Below are 20,269 nucleotides of genomic sequence, written 5' to 3'. Positions count from 1 at the left end.
TTGGTCCACTTGGGCCTCTATAACAAAATACGGTAAACTAGGCCTCTTTCTCACAGCATTTCTTTCTCACAGCTCTGGAAGCTGGAAGTCCCAGATCACGGCATCAGCCTGGGTGCGTTCTGGTCAGTAATCTCTGGGTTGCAGACAGCTGACTTCTCGCTGTGTCCTCACAGGGCGAGAGAAGAGCTAGCTGGTGGGCTGGCCTCTTCTTTTCAGGATGCTACTCCCACTCGTGATGGCTGGCTGTACCCTCATGACCTCCCAAAGGCCCTGCCTCCAGATACCATCACACTGGGATTAAAATTTCAACATGAGAATTTTGGGAGGGATACAACCAGTTAGTGCCTAACTGGTGAAAATCCAAATCTGTTGTTCTGCATGGAGCACACCAGATCTCCCTGAGACCCTGTTCATGCCTCATCAGCCTCTGTGATCGCATTTAGCACACGCTGAGCAGCTGCAGGACCTAACGGGGTGGAGCTGGCCCGGAAGAATGTATTAGGAGAAGATGTCGAATAAAGTGAATAGTTGCACGTGAGTGTGACTCCTGCACTACAGACCGTGTGCTGGAAAGTAGCTCTCTTTTGTGGACATACATCAACTGTCTGTATCTTCACTGAGTTAGGGCAAAGATGATGTTATTGGTCTCACAACTAATGGCAAATGTAGTTTCTTTCCAAGAGACTTAATATAACTCTCTCCTTTCCAGTTCAGATTAGTCTGTCCTCTTTTCTGCTCTAACACTACATTATTTGGATTTCTGTGTAGCATGAGAGTCATTTCATTCTTGACCTTGTTAGGGTCAAGTGTTGATAATATGAGGATGGCTCAAATGGAGAACCCCACAGGGACCCTGCTGCCTAGCTTGGGAGGCACTTGGTAAATCTTTATAAAGAAAATATTATTTTATGCCCTTTAAGATGTTAAGAGACCTATACATTTTATTTTGTTTATTTTTTAAATTTAAATTCAATTAGCCAACATAGAGTATATCATTAGTTTCAGAGGTAGAGTCAGTAATTCATCAGTTGCATATAATGCCAAGTGCTCATTATATCATGTGCCCTCCTGAATGCCCATCACCCAGCGACCCCATCCCCTCATCCACCACCCCTCCAACGACCCTCAGTTTGTTTCCTAGAGTTAGAGTCTTTTGGTTTGTCTCCCTCTCTGATTTCTTCCCATTCCCTTTTCCTTCCCTTCTATGATCCTCTACACTGTTTCTTATATTCCATATATGAGTGAAATAATATAATTGTTTTTCCCTGACTGATTTATTTTGCTCAGTATGATACTCTCCAGTTCCATCCATGTTGATCTAAATGGTAAGATTTCATCCTTTCTGATGGCTAATATTCCATTGTATATATAGAACACATCTTCTTTATCCATTCATCTGTCAAAGGACATCAAGGCTCCTTCCACAGTTTGGCTATTGTGGACATTGCTGCTATGAACATTGGGGTGCAGGTTCCCCTTCAGTTCACACATCTGTATCTTTGGGGTAAATACCAAGTAGGGCAATTGCCATTGAAACCATGCATTTTAAAAGAGACTTCAAATAATTTAGCAATATAATTTTGTTCATAGTCTTGATAGTTCTGCTAATTGTATCTAAGATTATCCCCACTTATCAGAATGAAAAATTGGAGAAAATAAGAGTGACTTACTTCACTGGAAGGATTAAGAATAAGAAAGAGATCAAGAGATACCTTCTCATTTAGTCTGCTTTTGTACAAGCTAGACCAGGACATAGTGATCCTGTTTTTCATTTCACAGGATAACAGAAGAGAAACATTTTTGGGGAAACTCGTGACTTTTAAAGTCAGTTGTGCTCTAAAACATACTATTTTCAGCAGAATTATTTAATTCGGAAGGAATGCGGTCAAGAATATAGTTACATGTGATTTATAATTTAGCATCCAAGGGCACTTTCTTTTCTGAAATATATTCTTTTTTTTTTTAAAGAAGATTTTGTTTACTTTAGAGAGAAAGAGAGGACATGTGAGGAGGGATGGAGAGGGGAGAAATAAAGGGTGAGGGAGAGGGATAAGCAGACTCTATGCTCAACCCAAGATGGGACTCGATCCACAACCCTGAGATCATGACTTGAGCTGAAACCAAGAGCTGGAAGCTCAACTGACTGAGCCACCCAGATGCCCCTCTGAAACATATTTTTGAGAAAAATAATTTTAGAAGTTGTCTGCACTCTATTCCTGCTCTGTGTTCTAGTACCATAACAGAGGACTCCACTGATTTATACAAATAAAATACATTACCATCCAGATTTTAAAATGTATATATTGTCATCCACATATACAGAAAGAAAAACCTCACAGGTAGCTTGAGTTGGCAGACGCATATCTAGTCTCTGCCTGTCTTAGTGCTTTTCTTTTGTGGTTTTAGGCACATTGATGATGAAAGGCTTTGTTAGCCTTCCTTTCTTATTTCTCACATTTCCAGGATCAATGTGTCTGATACATATGTGTCTTAGATGGACTAAAGATTTAAAGATTGACATTTGTGAAGGTGAGCTTAAGGCACACGCCTTAAGTGTGTGGGTATTATTGCACCACTGGGTGGGTATTATTGCACCATTAATCAATTGTGCTTTTGAAGCTCTTTAGAAATTAAAATGCTGGGAACTTTCACTTAGGAATTGTACATTGAATAGAATGGATTGCTAGATTGTTAAAATATTATTGATCTCAGTGTACTCGTTTTCAATATTTTTGATTGCTGTTTTCAATATTTGATTTTTGGTAGTCTTCTCTGAATATGATTAAAAGCTGACTTATTTACAAAGTGCCATTAATTAGTGTATGTCAAACTCTGACTGTGGGGGTGGCATGGGGCAGACTTCCTAACCTTTAGAATCCTGCTGGGCAACTTCCAAATCCAAGCATGTGATTTTTCCGTGGACATTCTGCCAGCCACTCTCTGCACATTTGCCTTCTCTTGCCTACTTTTCACCATAACTAAAATTTGCGAAGTCACATATGTGTCTCCACAGTCCTCACTCTTTATGCCAAACTATTGAGAACACACTTGGCATCAGGTGACAGGAGAGGGAACCTCAGATCTGGATACAAATCTTTAGACTGAGGGATGTTGTTGAGAACTATTTTGTGAACTGAATACAGCACTGCACTATATCTATATACTTGTAGTCGCTTTCCTGGATTTAGCATTTATTTTGAGCACATTCTTATTGTTTGCTTCTTTGATGGGAAGGCTTGTCAAAGAGTGTGCTTTTGCCTTTGTGATTGCTTTTAAAGGATGAGGGATTCAAGAGAGCAGGAGGGGCTGTGTTCTCGAGACATCTATGGCAATCTTTGGCATACCTGTTGGCCACCAGTTTAATGCAGTATAAGCCCCTGTAAGTCCCATCCTCTCTTAGGGCTAGTACTTGCAGGTAAGGCAGTGTTGCCTAATAGAAAAAGTAAAGACTTGCTTTCCTTTTTCTCTCTAGAGCCTTGGTTTTAAAGTCAGAAAAATCCTGGCTTTAGCATGTACTAGTAGGTTTTTTAACACTTGTGAGCCTCATTGTCCCCAGATGTAAAATGGGAATGTCAACACACACACATCCATAGCATTGCTGTGGGGATTGCATGTGGCCAGCAGAGCATATGGCACATTCTAGTTGATGTGTCTTGCCTCTAGTTGATGTTGTCCAGGTGAACACATTCACTTCTCCCAAGGTAACTTTAGTTTACCTTCAGTCATTTTCCATGATGCTAATTCTCCTTCCACCCGGATCACAAAGGGAGACTTGACAGTGGTTCTGCCTTCCTGTCTCTCCTTTTTCCAGCACTAGCTTGAGACGACTGCTTTCTGGGGGAACATGATGTTTGGTACTACTAAGGAGACAGCATACTTCCCAGAGCCAAGGATCAGAGTTTTAATGAGTTCTTTCACTAGGAAAAGAGGGAGGCGCCGGGCCATCCTGTGGCTCTTACCCTGCAGTTTGGCATCGCTGGGGCAGGCACTTAGAAGCTGGATGAATGTGGACTACTGTGTGTGGATGAAAAAAAACTGTGAATGTTTCTCTTCAAGTTGCTGGAGAGAGAAGTACAAATTAGATTATTAATGATCATATGGAGGTATGAGCTGACAGTCTATTTAGTTGCATTATTAAAACAAGTATGGTTTTGGACGATGTGGATTTCCCCCCCTTTTTATTTAAATGACAAAGAATATTCATGAAGGGTATCAATAAAGACCATGTCAGTGATTCAGCTTGCAAAGCTGCCCCTGCATGCTAAAAGACAGAAGAGAAAATTTAAGTGGTTTAGAATGAGAATATGAGATTGGAAGCCAAATTATAAACTCATTTCAACTCTTGGCCTGCAGGCTCCGGAATAACATTATTTGTTGTCAAAGATGGAAAACAAGTCGGATTCAGGTCCGAATGATATTCCACTTTGGCACTGCTGCCTTTCTGCCGGCAGCGATTCCATTCGGACACGGATTAATGAGGCGGGCAGGGGCCGAAGTGTTGGTCTTGAGAGCGGAGCCAGAGGGGCAGAGCTGCAGCCCCGGGTGTCCGGGTGTCCGGGTGTCCGGGCGTCCTCGGGGGGCCGCGCCCCCGCCCCCGCCCCAGGGATCCGCCCCGGCTCGCCCGCCGCGCGACCCCCACACGCCGGAAGCTGGAGGGGGTGCGGCCCCGTGCGCGGAGCTGGGGGCCCGCGGGCCCTGGGGCCGAGTTACTGGCAGGGCCTCGGAGGAGACCTTGGAACTTCGGTGAGGGAAGCGGCAGGACTGTGACCGGTCCCGAGGGCGCGGGCAGGTCCCGGGGGCTTCTCAGCTCGTTCTTGGCCGGGAGCACCATTCTGGGCCTTTTCATCCCTGCGTGTGAAACGGGGAACAGTGGTGTGTGCCCCTTCTTGCTGTGGCTTCGATGATAGGGACACCTGGGATGGGATCAGGAAAGTCCTGGGAAAGCCGGCTGTTCCCGAGCTGGAGATGGAGCACTAGGACACTTGCCTAACGGGCGGGCGTGGGCCCTTTCCAGAGTCTTTGGCCTCCTTTGCTCCCAGCCTCTGTGCCTGTACCTCTTTGGTACCAGCTTTCATGCCCGTTGACACATCGGTGGCCTCCAGTGGACCCCCTTACAGGCAGGGGTGACGTGGGGCGGGCTCTGCGCCCAGGCTCCCGCAGCGCCGCGCTGGGACCGCGGTGAGCGCGGGGGCGGAGGGGGGGCAGGGACCCGCGGGGCTGACGCGCGCCCCCACTCGCCCATCCCGTCCCCTCCTTCCCCTCCCCGCCCCCCGTCTAGCCGAGCGCGCCCCCTTCCGCCTGCTCCCTCCTCCTCCTCCCCTCCCTGCTGTGCACCCCCTCCCCTCCACCTTCCTTCCCCTTCCCTCTCTCCTCCCCTCCCCGCGGTGCTCCCCCCCTCCCCAGCGATAGCCGAGCGCGCGGGCCCCCGAGGGGCCGGGCCGGGGACGCGCGCCCGGGGAGCAGGGCTTTCCCGGCAGCCCGGGACCCCTTCTGTCTCTCGGGCAAAACTTCCAGGAGGATTTGCTCTTTTCCAACATTTCGGTACACAGAAACATTACAAAAAAAAAAAAGAGAGAGAGAGAGAGAGAAAGTGCTGGCGCAGCACGCGGTCCCTGCGAGGGGAGGGCGGCCGTCGCCCCGTGCCCCTGCGAGCCCGAGCGCCCTCGGTGGTGCGGGAGCGCGCGGGGCCGCAGGTCGGAGCCGGGGGCGCGCAGTGTGGGTCCCGCGAGGTTGGCTCCGCGAGCGGCGCGGTCCGGGGACCCTTCCGAGGCGGTGCGCTCGCGCTCACGCTCACGCGCGTCTGCGGCGCCCACCCGGGATCCCGAGCCCTGCGTGCATGTGCGCCTGGGAACACGTTTGGTCTTTTACGCGTTAACACGGGGAGCGGGGATGGCAGCCAGCATCGTGGGGATGAGTTGCACCTTATATCTTAAAGATCTAAGTGTCTACCATTTTGTAATATCACCTAGAGATGAGACGTGGAAATTCACAGGGCCTACCACATTTTACTTTACTTTGTTTTATTTATTTTATTTTATTTTATTTATTACTTTTTATTTTATTGTATTGTATTGTATTTATTTATTTATTTATTTATTTATTTTTTACGTTTTAGGTTCATTTCCCTTTCAAGGAAAGAAGCCAAGCTGTTTTTACCCAGAGGAGGAATGATGTAGTTACATCCTAACCTTCTTTTCTTGTACTTACAGGTAAGTGAGTCTGTTCCTCATAAATTCCTTAGGAAATGAACTTTGCTATGGTCTGACCCGTATTCAGTTTAGTGGCTATGTTTGAGATGTGTTATATTTCATTTTACTTTCAGTCGTTTGAGTAATAGCAAGTTGTTATTACTTTCTCAAAGTAATTTAATGATTTGGCTGCCTCAAGTCTCTTATTCACTTTGGAAAGCCTGTGATCTACTTTTAATGTTACCAACTTCTTTAGATTTTATCTCTTCTCACAGTTAGAACTGCATAATTCTTCTTAAAAAAATATTCACTGGAATAGGAACATTTGTTATTCTTTTGGAAGTTGTGACAGAATAGTAAGCTTTCTCAGATATTTCGCTCATCATCAAATGGCCACCATAATTTTGACCATGCTACAAAGTATTTAAGTAAAACGGTTTAGGAAATGGAAGAATGATCCTCCTTTCCCACTTGTAACACCTTAGGAGTATACTTTCTAGAATCTTGAAGAATAATAGTACCCCAGTGGATTATATGGTTGGTCTTAGTCTGGTGACAGATATAGAGCTCTGGAACATTGTTTCAGTTCTGCTCTGATAACCAGTAATTTTGAGTTTCTCTGTAATAAGATATTTTATTACACTTGGGAAGACTAAACTTTTAAAAAAGCAAGAACCTTAGGGACATCATTAATGTTGAAATGTAACAGTATGAAATCTGAAGTTGTGTAAGTGGTTTCTGTCTTCAGCAGAGCAGACCTTTTTAAAAAGTTTTCCTTAGAAATGGCTCAATAGACATGAAAGTATAAATAGGTAATCTGTGCCCAGCATATGTGTATCTTCAAGAAGCGCCTCTCACCTTTTCTCTTCATTTAACAAATTTCTGTGGAGGTTTTGTTTAGGATTTGTTTTGTTTTAACTCTTGTCACACTGATTAAAATGAAAGAATGGAAGTCAAAGCATCTGATTTGATATTACTGAACTGCTTTGCACTAAAACAATAGAGCATATGGAGTATACAGGGGATTGTTGCTGAGTTACTCTAAATAGAAAACTGAAAATAACGTTGGCTCAAAGTTAATAATACAAAAATAAATAAAAGAATAATTCTTTACAAATTCTTTTCTGAGTAGAAAGTCAAGTGGCTACAAGACCTCAGTGATTCAGGGCCAACTTGAGGGATATATGAAATTATTCTGATCTTTGGTCTTGTGATGTTTCATGTTTTTGAGGGTGACTTGGATGATGTAGAAGAGAACAGCGTCAGTAGAGTGCCATGTAGACCCCAAGGATGAAAACCTGGAGAAAATGGTAGAAAAGAGCCGAAGTATACTTTACAAAATAGAGAAACAGTGGAAAGCTGATTCAGGTCTTGGGCAAATGCAAAGTTATAGGACATTTGTGCTCTAGTCTCAGTAGCAAGACAGGGAATACTTGGGTGACCAAAAGGGCAGAGAGGTAGCCTGAGCTGGGTTGTAGTGGTGGCCGCAGTGCCGTGGCTCCCTGGGCAGAGATGTGGGCAGTTGCTGGGGAGCTGCACCTGGGCAGTCCTAGCTTGGGAAAGCCAGCCTTCCAGAAACTTCCCTCTGTAGGCTCAGGAACTTGAACATCCTTCAGCAGTAGACCTTCCTCAGACTTGCAAGAAACAAACATATGATTTGGGAAAAGAGTGACTGGGCTGTGCTCTCCCTCTGGTGGGCAGACATACCACACCGATACCGGGTGACTATGGAGTCCAAGCAGCTCACTGTTTGATTCAAATATTTCATAGCATCAGGCCATAAAAGGTTTGCACTTGGATGTCCTATGTCACAGACACACGCTTCACAGAGCCTGTTGCACCTCCGTTCCCTCTCAGGCTTTTGCTGCTGGAAGCCGTTCTGGTCTATACACTCTTCTATCCACTTGCCATGCTTTCTTCCTTACACTCTCCCAGAGGACTTTTCTTACCCTCCAGCAGCAGTTCCTAGGATAAATATCCCCATACAGTCATTGCCAGCGCTCAGAAACAGCCCCGTGAGGCTCTGAAGACAGGAGTGGGAGAGCCAGTCAGTACATGGAAAAGTGAAGAAAGGGTGTCCCTGACCTGAACATGCATCCTCTTACTCCCCAGCCCCTGCCCCAGCACATGTCACTGTACTGTCACTGCTCTCTCTAACAGGGTCCCTTGGACTCTTCTCTGAGCAGGACACAGGCTTTTCTGTCCTCATTTTGTCTGTCCAGGTAGTTCCTTGGGGGAGTGCCTGGGGAATAGAAACTCTCCTTGAAGACGTATAATCTTGTTGGCCTTTCGCAGTCCTGGGAGCTCTTGAAATGTGACTCTCAGGTAACATAAAATGGTAGCTGATTCCATCGTTTTAGGACTGAAGTGGGCATTATAGGTAAATACGAATAGAAAGCTATGATATGGTAGTTGGCACATTGTTCATATTTGAAAAAACCAGAGAAGTAGAGCAGCTTGTAGTTTATGAATTTTGGGGTATATCTTCAACTTTTAAAATATTTCTGTTTAATGGAATGAAGTATGACACAAAGTCAGTAAGCTTTTAATGAGTGTCAGCTTTTGCTGCTGCAATTTTAATTTATACTCCTGAGCTGCAATTCATTTTCAGCAGATGAAGAGACTCCAGGCAGGCGAGGGCCAGGAGATTCACGCTGGCACCAGGACGTAGCCAGCGATGCATGCCTTCTAGTGGATTTTCATTTCTTTTTGGTGATTGACATTTAATTAGCTTTGTGTTTTGTCTTTTCTGTTCTCTTTTGGGGCTCTGCTTATTGACATTCCCCTCTCATCGAGTTGGTTTCTCTCTCCCCAGCTTGCATGTGAGCGACTCACATCCACATCGGGGTCTGTGGTGCCCTCTCTGCAGTGCCCTCCTGGGCAGTGCTCTCCCCGCCCCCTCCCTTCTTCAGACTGGGCCCTGGAAAGCCTCTCCTGAGCCCCAGGGAGGGAGAGACTGGCCCTTGGGCGTCTCTACCACCTCATTCCCCACTGCTGGCAGCTGGGTGTCAGTGAGATGGTGTCCCATAGCCAGCACTGGCCTCACGGGAGGTGCTGTCTCTGCATTTGGAGCATCTAGCATATATTTGTCCTTATTCGGAGTCACAAACCAATGTTTGGATGAATTTCCGGGATCCACAACCTCCATCAGTATTTTAATTTGCTGAGCGCTTCTTGGTCTACCGGTCTCTCCTTTATCTCCTTCCGTTTCAATGTTTGTATTTTCGGGGCTGCCGTGGAGGTTGGAAGGGAGGGATTTGAACTCTGGTGTTCTGACTGCAGTACCAGTACCCACTTGGTTTCACTTGTTTAGAAAGCCAGTTAGAGAAGGGTGTCTGCAACCCCTGCGTCCGTGCACAGGTAAGTGGATAAACAAAACGTGGAGTATACGGACAGTGGAACAGCCTTAAAAGGAACTTGGTTCTGACATCTGTGATGACATGGGTGACCCTTGAGGACAGGATGTGAAGTGAAATGAGTCAGCTCCGAAATAAGACAAAATGTTGTATAACTCAACTCACACGAGGTTACCTGGAGTCTTCACGTTGTTAAGATGGCAAGTGGCATGGTTCTTGCCAGGGGCGGGGAGGGGAGAATGCAGTGTTATCTAATCAGCAGACTTTCTGTTTTGGAAGATGGAAGCTTCTGGGGATTGTTGAACAGCACCATGAGTGTATTGAACACTACTGAACTGTATACTTAAAAATCACTGAGATGGCAGAGGCACCTGGGTGGCTCAGGTGGTAAAGTGTCAGACTCCTCATTTCAGCTCAGGTCCTGATCTCAGGGTCCTGGGATCAGGCCCTATGGTAGGATCTGTGCTCTGTGCAGAACCTGCTTCTTCTCCCTCTGCAACTCCCTGTGCTCGTTCTGTCTCTTAAATAGGTAACTTTAAAAAATCTTTTAAAAAATAAAGATGGTGTATTTTATATGTATTTTACCAAAATTAAAAATAACTTAAAAATAACAAAAAGTAAGTCAAAGATCTTGCTTTTAAAAAAGATAATTAATCCTTTAAAAGTTAAAAAAAAGTGAATTTCTTTGATTTGGGGACTTTTCCTAACTTCAGCTTTATTCTTCATTTGTTCAGATCTTTAAATCACTTTTTACTTAAAAATGTATTATGTAATAAAAAGCAACTGGATTTACATTCATAAGATCTTTGGGATTTACTTTCAGACCATATTACTCCTTTTCTTATTTTTGCCTACATTTGCAGTTAAAATATGATTCAAAACAACCCACTTTCTCACCTGTTTTTCTTCAATAAAGGTCATAGGATCTTATTGCTCATCCAGAAATATTTGTATTACACTTAAAAAATTACTTGTATAATTAAGGGCAGAAATGTTTATTCTTTTTTTTTTTTTAAAGATTTTATTTATTCATGACACAGAGAGAGAGAGAGAGAGAGAGAGAGAGAGGCAGAGACACAGGCAGAGGGAGAAGCAGGCTCCATGCAGGGAGCCCGATGTGGGACTTGATCCCTGCTCTCCAGGATCACACCCCAGGCTGAGGGCAGCGCCAAACCAATGGGCCACCGAGGCTGCCCAGAAATGTTTGTTCTGTCATGAGCAAAGGGCATGACAGATTCCAGGCTTTGACTGGATTGCTTGTAAGGAGCCAGCTACTTCAGGCTACCCCCTACCCCATCACACTAATGGACCTTTTATGTGGAAAATCATGACTCTAAAAGTGTAAATAACATTCTGGTGCTTGAAAGAGTACAATTTCAAATGTTCAGCTGACACCTAGAAAGCAGCTCCCTTTTTACTCAAAGGTTCTGATCCAGTATGTAATATCTTTCCTGAAGAATCTCAAATGAGACTCGAATACTATCAGCCTCAAGACATGTTTGTGGAGCAGGGAAGGCAGGGGTCTGATGGAGCGATGTGCAAAGGTTTGAGGGAAAATGAGGTGTGAAAATTAGAGGTGGAAGTGGGCACAGGAAAGAATTATAACCTGGAAACTTCTAGCTCAATTGTTACTTATATTTTTCTTTCTTTCTTTTTTTGTTTTTTTGAGAGACCCCACAGGAGCAGGAGTTTGGGGAGGTAGGGGGAAGGGGAGGGGAGGGTCAGAGGGAGAGAGAGAAGAATCTCCAGCAGGCTCCGTGCCCAGCACAGAGCCCGACTAGGGGCTTGATCTCATGACCCTGGGATCATGACCTGAGCTGAGACCAAGAGTCAGACACTTAACCAGCTGAGCCACCCAGTCTCCCATTATTTAGGTTTTTCATATGACAGACATGATTCTATGGTCAGGGCCACCAGAAAACACTAAATTCATCTCTACTATTAGGAAACCATTTAATCCAGGTTAGTACTTTAAATTTTTTTCTAAAGCTCTTTAAAAATATGTGGTAATTAGAAATATTAATATTTATACTTAAATCTTTTAATAAAGAGTTGCATATTTTCAACACAACAAAAACATGAGACTTACTACAATTTAGACTTTAAATACACTTTGTGGTTATGAAGTGTCAATTCTTGGATTGGAATCCAGTCTGGTGAAGGTGTCTGTCATCTGCAGAAAAATGAGAACAGTAAGGTGATGTTTTCAAAGACCTAATACTCTGAAGGAATAATCTTTACTCTGAGGCTCTGGTCTTTTTTCTTATGTATTAATATTTAAAATATCTATTCTCTTAGAATATAATGATAATTAATATTTAAAATTCTATTTCTTGATGAATTAAAATGTTGGGTATTATTTAGGATTCTTGGTTGCAAGAAATAGGAAAGTCATATATTGGAAGAATGTTCCAGAATTGATAGAAGAACCAAGATCTCATATATAATAAAAACTTGGAGCCAGGGCTAACTATATCAGTAAATGTGTTTTTCCAAGTTTATAAAACATGTGAATAACCAACTTAGTCCCGAGCATGTGGGATACCTGCCAAGGAATAGAGGTCTTGATAGAGGGGGAGAAAAGGATTAAATTAATGACATTTGACTTTTATGATAATTTTTTGCAGCCAAGTGAAATAAAGCACTAATCTGTCATCTCGGACAGTTGTTCTAATTGGAACCCTGCCCTAAAGTTGGAAGGAGGGCAGTCCCTGGGTGTGGATTAGCTGACTGCATGAGGGTCAGTTGTGTTATCCTCTTGTTATGTAATCACCTAACTTTTCTTCCCCTGAAGTCATTGTTAAGGGTTTTGTTCATCTTACTGCAGTTTGATACATGGCATCTTCATTATTATTTTTAGTACTTGGAAAGCCAGATTATGGATATCACTGTGACCTGACTTCTCTCCATCATTTGATGCTTTGACCACTGTCCTTTAAATTCTCATTTCCCTTGGCTTATATAACCTGACAGTGAACTCTTGTAGCTTTCCCCCTGCTTCTCTGGCTGCTCTTGCATAGTCCCTTTCCCATCATGTATATACTGATGTGCCCTAGCATTCTGTACTCTGTCTTCTCAGTCTATACCTCTTTGTGGTTTCTTTTGATCTAAAAGGCAAACTTTCATCTGTTTACTGCTTATTTCTTTTTTTTTTTTAAATTTTTATTTATTTATGATAGGCACACAGTGAGAGAGAGAGAGGCAGAGACACAGGCAGAGGGAGAAGCAGGCTCCATGCACCGGGAGCCTGACGTGGGATTTGATCCTGGGTCTCCAGGATCGCGCCCTGGGCCAAAGGCAGGCGCTAAACCGCTGCGCCACCCAGGGATCCCTACTGCTTATTTCTAACTTTGCTCCCCCAGCTCACACCACTAATCTGTGCCACCGACTCCTGGCCATGTCTACAGCATCCCCTACCAGTGCCCTCTGCTCATTGTCCCAGCTGAGCTGTAGGTTAGAACCAGGTGATGAGGATCCTGTTTCCTGCTTCTCCCCAGCTAGCATGCTATTCCAAACACCTCAACACTTTTCTGTCCTGGACCCAGAATAAACAAGCATAAGTAATAAGTGACTACCACATTGTGGATGAAAATGAGTGCACATGTCATTGAATTTCTTAGAATAAAGTTGCCAGGTGGATTCATGTTCTCAGCAATGGTGCACACTGTCATGTACCTCCTTCCAAAAAGATGGCACTGTAGAAGCCCTGTATGCTGTTGTCCTAGGCGCCAGTGGCAAGGGCATTAATATTCCTGCATTGCAGGAGAGATCCTCCTAAGGGAGGTACTGTCCAGCCTTGGGTCAGATCATACCACAGTTATCCAGGGGCATGGCTTTCTTCTCTGTGTCTCCCCTCTTGGGAGTCAAAATTTCAAACTCTCACCACAAGCAGTAGACTTCCAGCTATGATTTGTTTCATACTTGTACTTCCTATGGGACTAGCATAGTACAAATAGGCAACAACAGCTAAAAGCCATAGGCTGTATAATTCCATTGGTGGTAAGAAAGATATTAATATCATAATACCACCCTCAATATATCCTGGCCAGTAAGAACTTACCACAAACATTACTATTATTTCTATAGATAATTATTTGATTTTGAGTAACATGAAATAAACATCATCTAAGCAAAAAAAAAAAAAAAAAAAAATTCCAGTAACTCTTCTTTCCAGGATGTTGACTACCTAAGTATAAATTCTACCCACAAACATTTCCATTTACTGAAATGCACTTGGCCAACAAATTTGTTGAGTTTTTCCTATGCACTAGGCAGTATTCTAGAGTTGGAAATACAGAAATGAACAAGAGATGAATATCCCTGCCCTGATGAAGCTTTTATTTTGGATCTAGGAGTCTAAATATGTAGCAAGATAACTAGATTTTTGACATTTCCATTTTTTTCCCCAAGTTTATTCACTATTAAAAATCCTATCTCCTTTTGATCACAAAAATCTTCAGTTGGTAGAGCTGAAAGACATGGCTTCAACCACTCTGTGCGTGGTGTGAATTCTGGGCAGGTGGCCAGGGGACCTGGGTCCTAGCTGCATTTGACCTGATGACCTGCGATGGTCCCTTCACATTCCTGAGCCTTTGTTTTCTCACCTGTTTCATTAGGACTGGATTCAAATCTGATCCAAGCATGGTAGTGGAAGGGTGTTTGGAAATGTTTGAGTGGACATTTTAGTTGACACAATGACTGCATGGGCGAAGGAATGCTGAGTAACTTCAGTGTCATGGGACAAGCCTAGCTCAGGCTGCAGAGCTTATGAGAACTGAGCTAGGAACAGGAACAGAGATCTGCTATATTCAATTTGGGGCCTTTTGGGGACCCTATGCCATTCCATTCTTTTCAGGATTGCGTAGGGTGACATGCTCTCTGATTTTGTTCATAGGCTGAGTAAGGCAGTGGGTAAGTGCATTTGATGGGAAAGCTGTCCATCAAGATCCTCTACTCTGAAATCCCCAGAGTGGCGGGGTGGAGCAGGGAGCTTCTAGTTATTCTAAAGCTACCTTTATTTTCAAAATATCCCTTGATTTTTATTGGGAAAGTCTTCATAACTGAAGCTCAAATACATAAAATTATTATGTCAACTAGATCTGATTTCTAGTAGGATACAGTTAATTTGCATAGCTATTGTATCTTATTGTTCAAAGATAGAAATCTTATAACAACAGTGGTTTTGAGGAGATTTATAGCATCCAAAGCCCAAAGTGAATAATGCCAAAATATTTTACTAGCAAATCGTTAATCTATAGAAAATAAGCAGCTTATGGGGAAAATAATATGTGAACCAAACCAAAAAGATTACATAAGGAAATTTTATCAAATAAATGGTATATTAAATAGTTCTTCATTTATTCATTGGTAAGCAGGGTATAATGCAATACTGTCCAAGAGGTAAAAATCAGACCTCTCTACATGAGAGGCATCATAAATGAAAGAAGCAATATTCATCTTTTGCCAATTAGGTTGAAATGTCATCTCTGCCTCCTGTCTGTGTATGGTGAAATTATAATCTTTCTCCTTATGGTTATTTAACCCTTAACCTGCCCCTATAGCACATATTTGGGTGACTGGAAAGCTAGAGAAGGAATCCAGAACATTCCAGAAGGAGTCTTTTACCTAAATCAATGGTATCCAAACTGTACTAAGGTAATCCAGGACACCAAAGGGAATACACAGTTGTGGTTTGGACTATTTAAAAATTTCAAGTAGACTGTGCTAGATATCTGTTGGCCATCATGCAAACTGCTGACTCAAGGTAGCTCATACTTTCAACATTAGATTGATATCACATCTTTGGGAAACCACATTTTGAGCAGTTACTGTGATAAAAAGCAACTGCTACACAAAATGAGTTGTTGGTGGTGTCTAATCTGATTCCAAGATTTGAGCAGCTCTGCAGTGCCCAAGAAATGAACACATCCCATTATTAAGTAATTGTGGTTAAGAATGAGATAAAGCTATTATGTTTCTTTTAGTTTATTATATTCTTTTCTCAAACAGCTACTAAGTCGTTAGAACATAAATACTCATAAGCTAGCAAACCTAACTGATTAATGAAAAAAACCATTAGCCATTTCTTTTAGTCAAGGAGTGTTAGAAAAATTAATGAGGGGATCCCTGGGTGGCGCAGCGGTTTAGCGCCTGCCTTTGGCCCAGGGCGCGATCCTGGAGACCTGGGATCGAATCCCACGTCGGGCTCCCGGTGCATGGAGCCTGCTTCTCCTTCTGCCTATGTCTCTGCCTCTCTCTCTCTCTCTGTGACTATCATAAATAAAAATTTTAAAAAAAGAAAAAAATATTTTTAAAAAAGAAAAATTAATGAGACACAAATGGTGGCACCCTGAATGAGAAAGTGAAATCTTGGGCCTAAAACATCTTAGTCTGTCTCCAAATTGGGCAGAGAAGAGGAAAGTTTCGTTTTCAAAGAGCAGGTATTTAGAAAAAGAGGTCAGCTCCTGGGCTGTCTCCTCAAGCACTCACAGGGGCAGTGATTGCTGCAGTGGCAGGCAGCTGGAGGATGGTCAGGACTAGCAGATGGTTTATACCCCACCTGGGTGTGGCCACTGCCACCTTTGTCTCTGGAGGGTTCAGATACACAGGGAAGAATGGCTGGATATGTATTGTGAACATGGCCTAGAGCTAAAGATATATTTTCATATTGTGTGCATTTTTAAAAAAGATTTATTTATTTATTTATGATAGACATAGAGAGAGAGAGAGGCAGAGACAAAGGAGGAGGGAGAAGCAGGCTCCATGCCGGGAGCCTGACGTGGGACTTGATCCCGGGACTCCAGGATCGCACCCTGGGCCAAAGGCAGGCGCCAAACCGCTGAGCCACCCAGGGATCCCCCTTGTCTGCATTTTTTATGAGGAACTTAGGAGTGTGAGCTCTTTGGAATAATTCACCATGCTACAGAATAGAAGCATTCTCTAAAAAATCTGTCACAGTTACTACAGTTCCTTTCAGGCCTTAAATCTGCCAATCTTCATCCAACTGAGGCTCGTCATAAAATAAGGATCAGATGGGAGCCTCAGCATGAGCCAAACATCTTGATAATTAAAAAAAAATCTAGGAATGTTACTTTTATTATTGGGATAATAATTGACTGATAGGTGTCAAAACTCAAGGGATCAAAGTTAGGACTAAGTGTTGAGTTGTTTAGAGTAGCATCCTAGGTGGGGAGAAGCAGGAAATAGGACCTTTATTACCTGGTTCTGAAGTCATCTCCAGGTGGAGTCACTTTTCAGGGGTTGCTCCTCTTCATGCTCCAGCCCTGAGGCAGGAGGGTAGCAACACAAACAACTTCTGAAATGAATATTTTTGTCAGACCGTCCTTTTAGAGGAGCTCTAGAAATAGTTAATGGAGGACAGTTCCATTAGGCCGGCAGTTCCCAAAGTGTTTTCCAGATTTACTAGTGCTACAGGATGCTTTTCAAATGGAGATTTTTAAATTTTACTTTTTTTTGTAATCAGACAAGTTTGGAAAATGTTCTCCTTTCTTGTAGGGAACAATGTGCATTGGCCTATTCAAGGTTCTAGGAGTTCCTGAGTTCCTGACAAATGTTTAATTTAACTTCCTGGTTCCCAGCTTTCTTCTCCACAGAACCCTTTTCCAGCCTTTTCCCTTTCCAGAACCTTCCACTCTAACCTTTTTAAGAATACTGTCTCACCAGCCAGCCTTTGAGAGGTGCTGCCTGTAATGGAAATCTGATTCCAAATTGGATTTGCATCTCATTAGTTGTCATAAACTAAGTCAGCATTTCTCAACATTTGACTTGCAGTTAAAAAAAAAATACAGATGCCCCAGCCCATCCCCAGAACTTCTGATTCCGTGCTGTAGGGGTGGTGCCAGTTGCCCACATGGTTGAGAAGCTCTGCAGGTGGCCTTAGATGTTCTAGAGGTTGAGAGTCACTTTACTTGGAAGAGCTTTCAAAGTTCTGTTTCTTTTCTCTAAGGCTGCAGTAGGTGTCTCCATGAGGCTCTCTGATTGGGCATGTTTCCTGAAGGGAATTGATTTCTTGTGGAAAAAAAACTGTGATTCTGTGGCATGGAATTTCTGGGCCTGTGGACACCTCCCTGCTGCTGCAGGGACTGCTCTAGTGCAGGTGTGCTCCTGGAGGGCAGTGGGTGGAGTTGGAGGAAGTGATCAAGAGGATCAGCACTTCAAGGGTCCTGCTCCTGAGCTCCAGGAACTCCTGAGGAGGGTGTCACTCAGACATGCAACTCTGCTTTGTCAATAAGCCGATCAATGGGTCATGGGGAGATTGACCTCATATTCTCTTGGAGAAACATTCTCTGTGTTATGGATCTTCTCATATCTCAAGGCCTAACGTTCTCTAGAATCTCTGTTCTTCCCCATGGTACCATGAGAAGCAAGGCAGGAAAGAGCTCAGTGAGATTAGTGGGGTTTTGTGGCAACCAGTCAGGGAATTAATACAGGGATGGTCAAGTGGTATGGTGCAGCCACAGGTGTCTCTAGTGGATTTTCCCACTAAAGACGAAGAAAGGGCCCAGGTGAGAACATAGGACACTGAAACCAAGTCAGAGTCTACGGGATCTACTTACACTGCATAGGTGGTGTGGGGAAAGCCCCATAAGTGAATGTTTAATAAGCATCAGAATCAATCTCTTCACGTGGTGGATGAGGTGCATTGATGAGGTCCATTTGTGTTTTACCTGCTTCAGCCATGTGTAGTGTAACCTCACATGGAAAGCAGCCCCCTTCCTGTTAATTTATGGTTGGGGAGAGAGCTCTTAACAGTCTGTGTTCTCTCTATGATGATCTGAATAACTTGCCTGAGGATAGACCAGGAGAAAAGGGAACCAGTTTCTGCATAGTGTTATAGGCACGACACAGTTTTACATGTATAATTCCCTCAGTTAATCCCCACACCAGCCCTTGGAAGTACTTCTAGTTCTTTAAATAGAGATGAGATGCAGAGGCTCTGAGAGATTAAATGAGTTGTCCCAGGGTTCACGGCTAGGGAATGAGGAGGCTAGACATCAGATCTATTGGATTCTAAAGTCCACCTTGATGCCCACCCCAACCTCTGCTGCTGTCTGCTGCCGGTACTCGTGGCAGGGGGCCATCACACTTGCTCTAGGATATCTTCTTTGCAATGAGCTCGATGACAAGCTCTTGAAAAAGAAGATGAAGAGATGCCTTCTAACACTTCATTGCTTGTTCTATATTAATACAGCTATGGAACCGAGCATGCTCCCTGTCAGCAGTCATTCTGGGATAGGAAAAGATGACAGGAAAGAATGTGGTGGCAGAGATTGATTCATTTTTTGAGTATATTGAGATTATACTTCTTTTGATTTTATAAATAGTTGGTTTTCAACTAAGCAGTTAATAGTGTTCACTAACAGTGTGTTTTATGTCTAAAAAGTAGTGGCATTTGCTAGAATTTTATAACGGCATAAAAATTTCCTGAAGGAAATAGAATATCACCATGGGATATATAGCTAATGTTAGTAAAATAAATATTAATCCAAGGTTAACTGTTAGGATAAACTTTTTCTTAATTCAAAATCCAAGCTAAGCCTTACTTTGTAAAAAAAATACTTTATTTCAGCTTGGTTTGAAATTCTAATGTGAAAATCACCATAGACTTGCAAAATCACAGCATGAATAATATTAACTGTCTCCATAACTTAATAACAGAATACCAGATACCATTGCTGAGGGGCACATGACCATAAGCTTCCAGGTTTAGATATCACACATTTCTCAAATGTTGGTTCTGGATGGTGATCATTTAATGTGACTCTTCCATTCTACTGATGAAAAAAATATAGAGCTGAGTGATCTTTTAAAAAATCATAAAACTGGTGGGTGGCAGACAGGGCTTCTTGTTTTGTTACCATAGATAGTGTTGACTTTAACTGGAATATTTTTAAGAAACACTTTAGCCAGGCCTGTTAATGTAGCAGACTATTAGACTTGGCCCAGTTGGTACTTCTCATGTGTCATTTAATCATAACTAAGCAACATGAACATACCCCAGAAGCTGTGGGCTGAGTAGAGTGACAGTTGTCAGTGTTCGGCCTCATTGGTCTGAGCTTCCTCAAATCCAGAGTCAGAGCAGGTAGCCAACAGAATTTGGAAGCCTTTGAAATTTTATTCCAGTTGCTCAGTTACCGCAGAGCAATCATTGGTTCTTTGTTGGCAGTTTCAAACCAAATGTTGAGGCTGTTGTGGCTCGTTGAGTCCAAGGTAGCAGGAAGGTGACTAGAGAGTTTAAATAAACTGAAACTAAACACCTGCAAGTGAGCCTAATCCCAAGCAAGGCCTTTAATCAAAGTAACTGGAATTGGTAGTGATTGATAACATTAGTGAAAGTTGAGTGTCATTATCTGCTGTTACATTGTGCTGGATTATACTTGCTTATTATTGAGCAGAAAGGACTGAGACATTTCGTAGCCACGATTAGTTTTGGGAAAAGGTCACTTAGAATGGAACAAAATCATCTTACTTTTATGTTAATGTCAGAGGCAACTCTGATAATATATATACTCCATGGTGTTGCACTGGATTCAGTGCAGCTCAGAATTTTTTCTCTGGAGTATATGCATTTTTGTTAGCGCCCCGTGGTCTAAGCTGGCTGTTGAACCACCTTGGTCACTAGGACTTCCAGCTGAGAAATCTTTTGAGGCATCTCCATCTCACAACAGTGGCTGTTTGAATGGCTGCCTTTCTCCAGAGTGAATT

The 20,269-nt window shown here is 43.1% G+C and overlaps 1 protein-coding gene across 26 annotated transcripts in view; it reads left to right on the top strand.

Moving 5' to 3' along the window:
- CSGALNACT1 (chondroitin sulfate N-acetylgalactosaminyltransferase 1) overlaps positions 1–20,269 on the top strand; it is a 327,304-nt gene that overhangs the window by 147,502 nt on the left and 159,533 nt on the right. For 16 of the 26 annotated variants that reach the window (XM_038559883.1, XM_038559873.1, XM_038559866.1 and 13 more), the window contains one exon: positions 6,116–6,209. The gene's annotated coding sequence lies outside the window, so the exon portion shown is untranslated. The other 10 variants (XM_038559887.1, XM_038559880.1, XM_038559889.1 and 7 more) reach the window with 6 other exon arrangements.

This window comes from Canis lupus, chromosome 16 (assembly GCF_011100685.1).
Source record: "Canis lupus familiaris isolate Mischka breed German Shepherd chromosome 16, alternate assembly UU_Cfam_GSD_1.0, whole genome shotgun sequence".
Taxonomy (NCBI): domain Eukaryota; kingdom Metazoa; phylum Chordata; class Mammalia; order Carnivora; family Canidae; genus Canis; species Canis lupus.
Note: the sequence above shows the minus strand (reverse complement) of the source record. Positions and strands in the feature narration are given on the sequence as shown.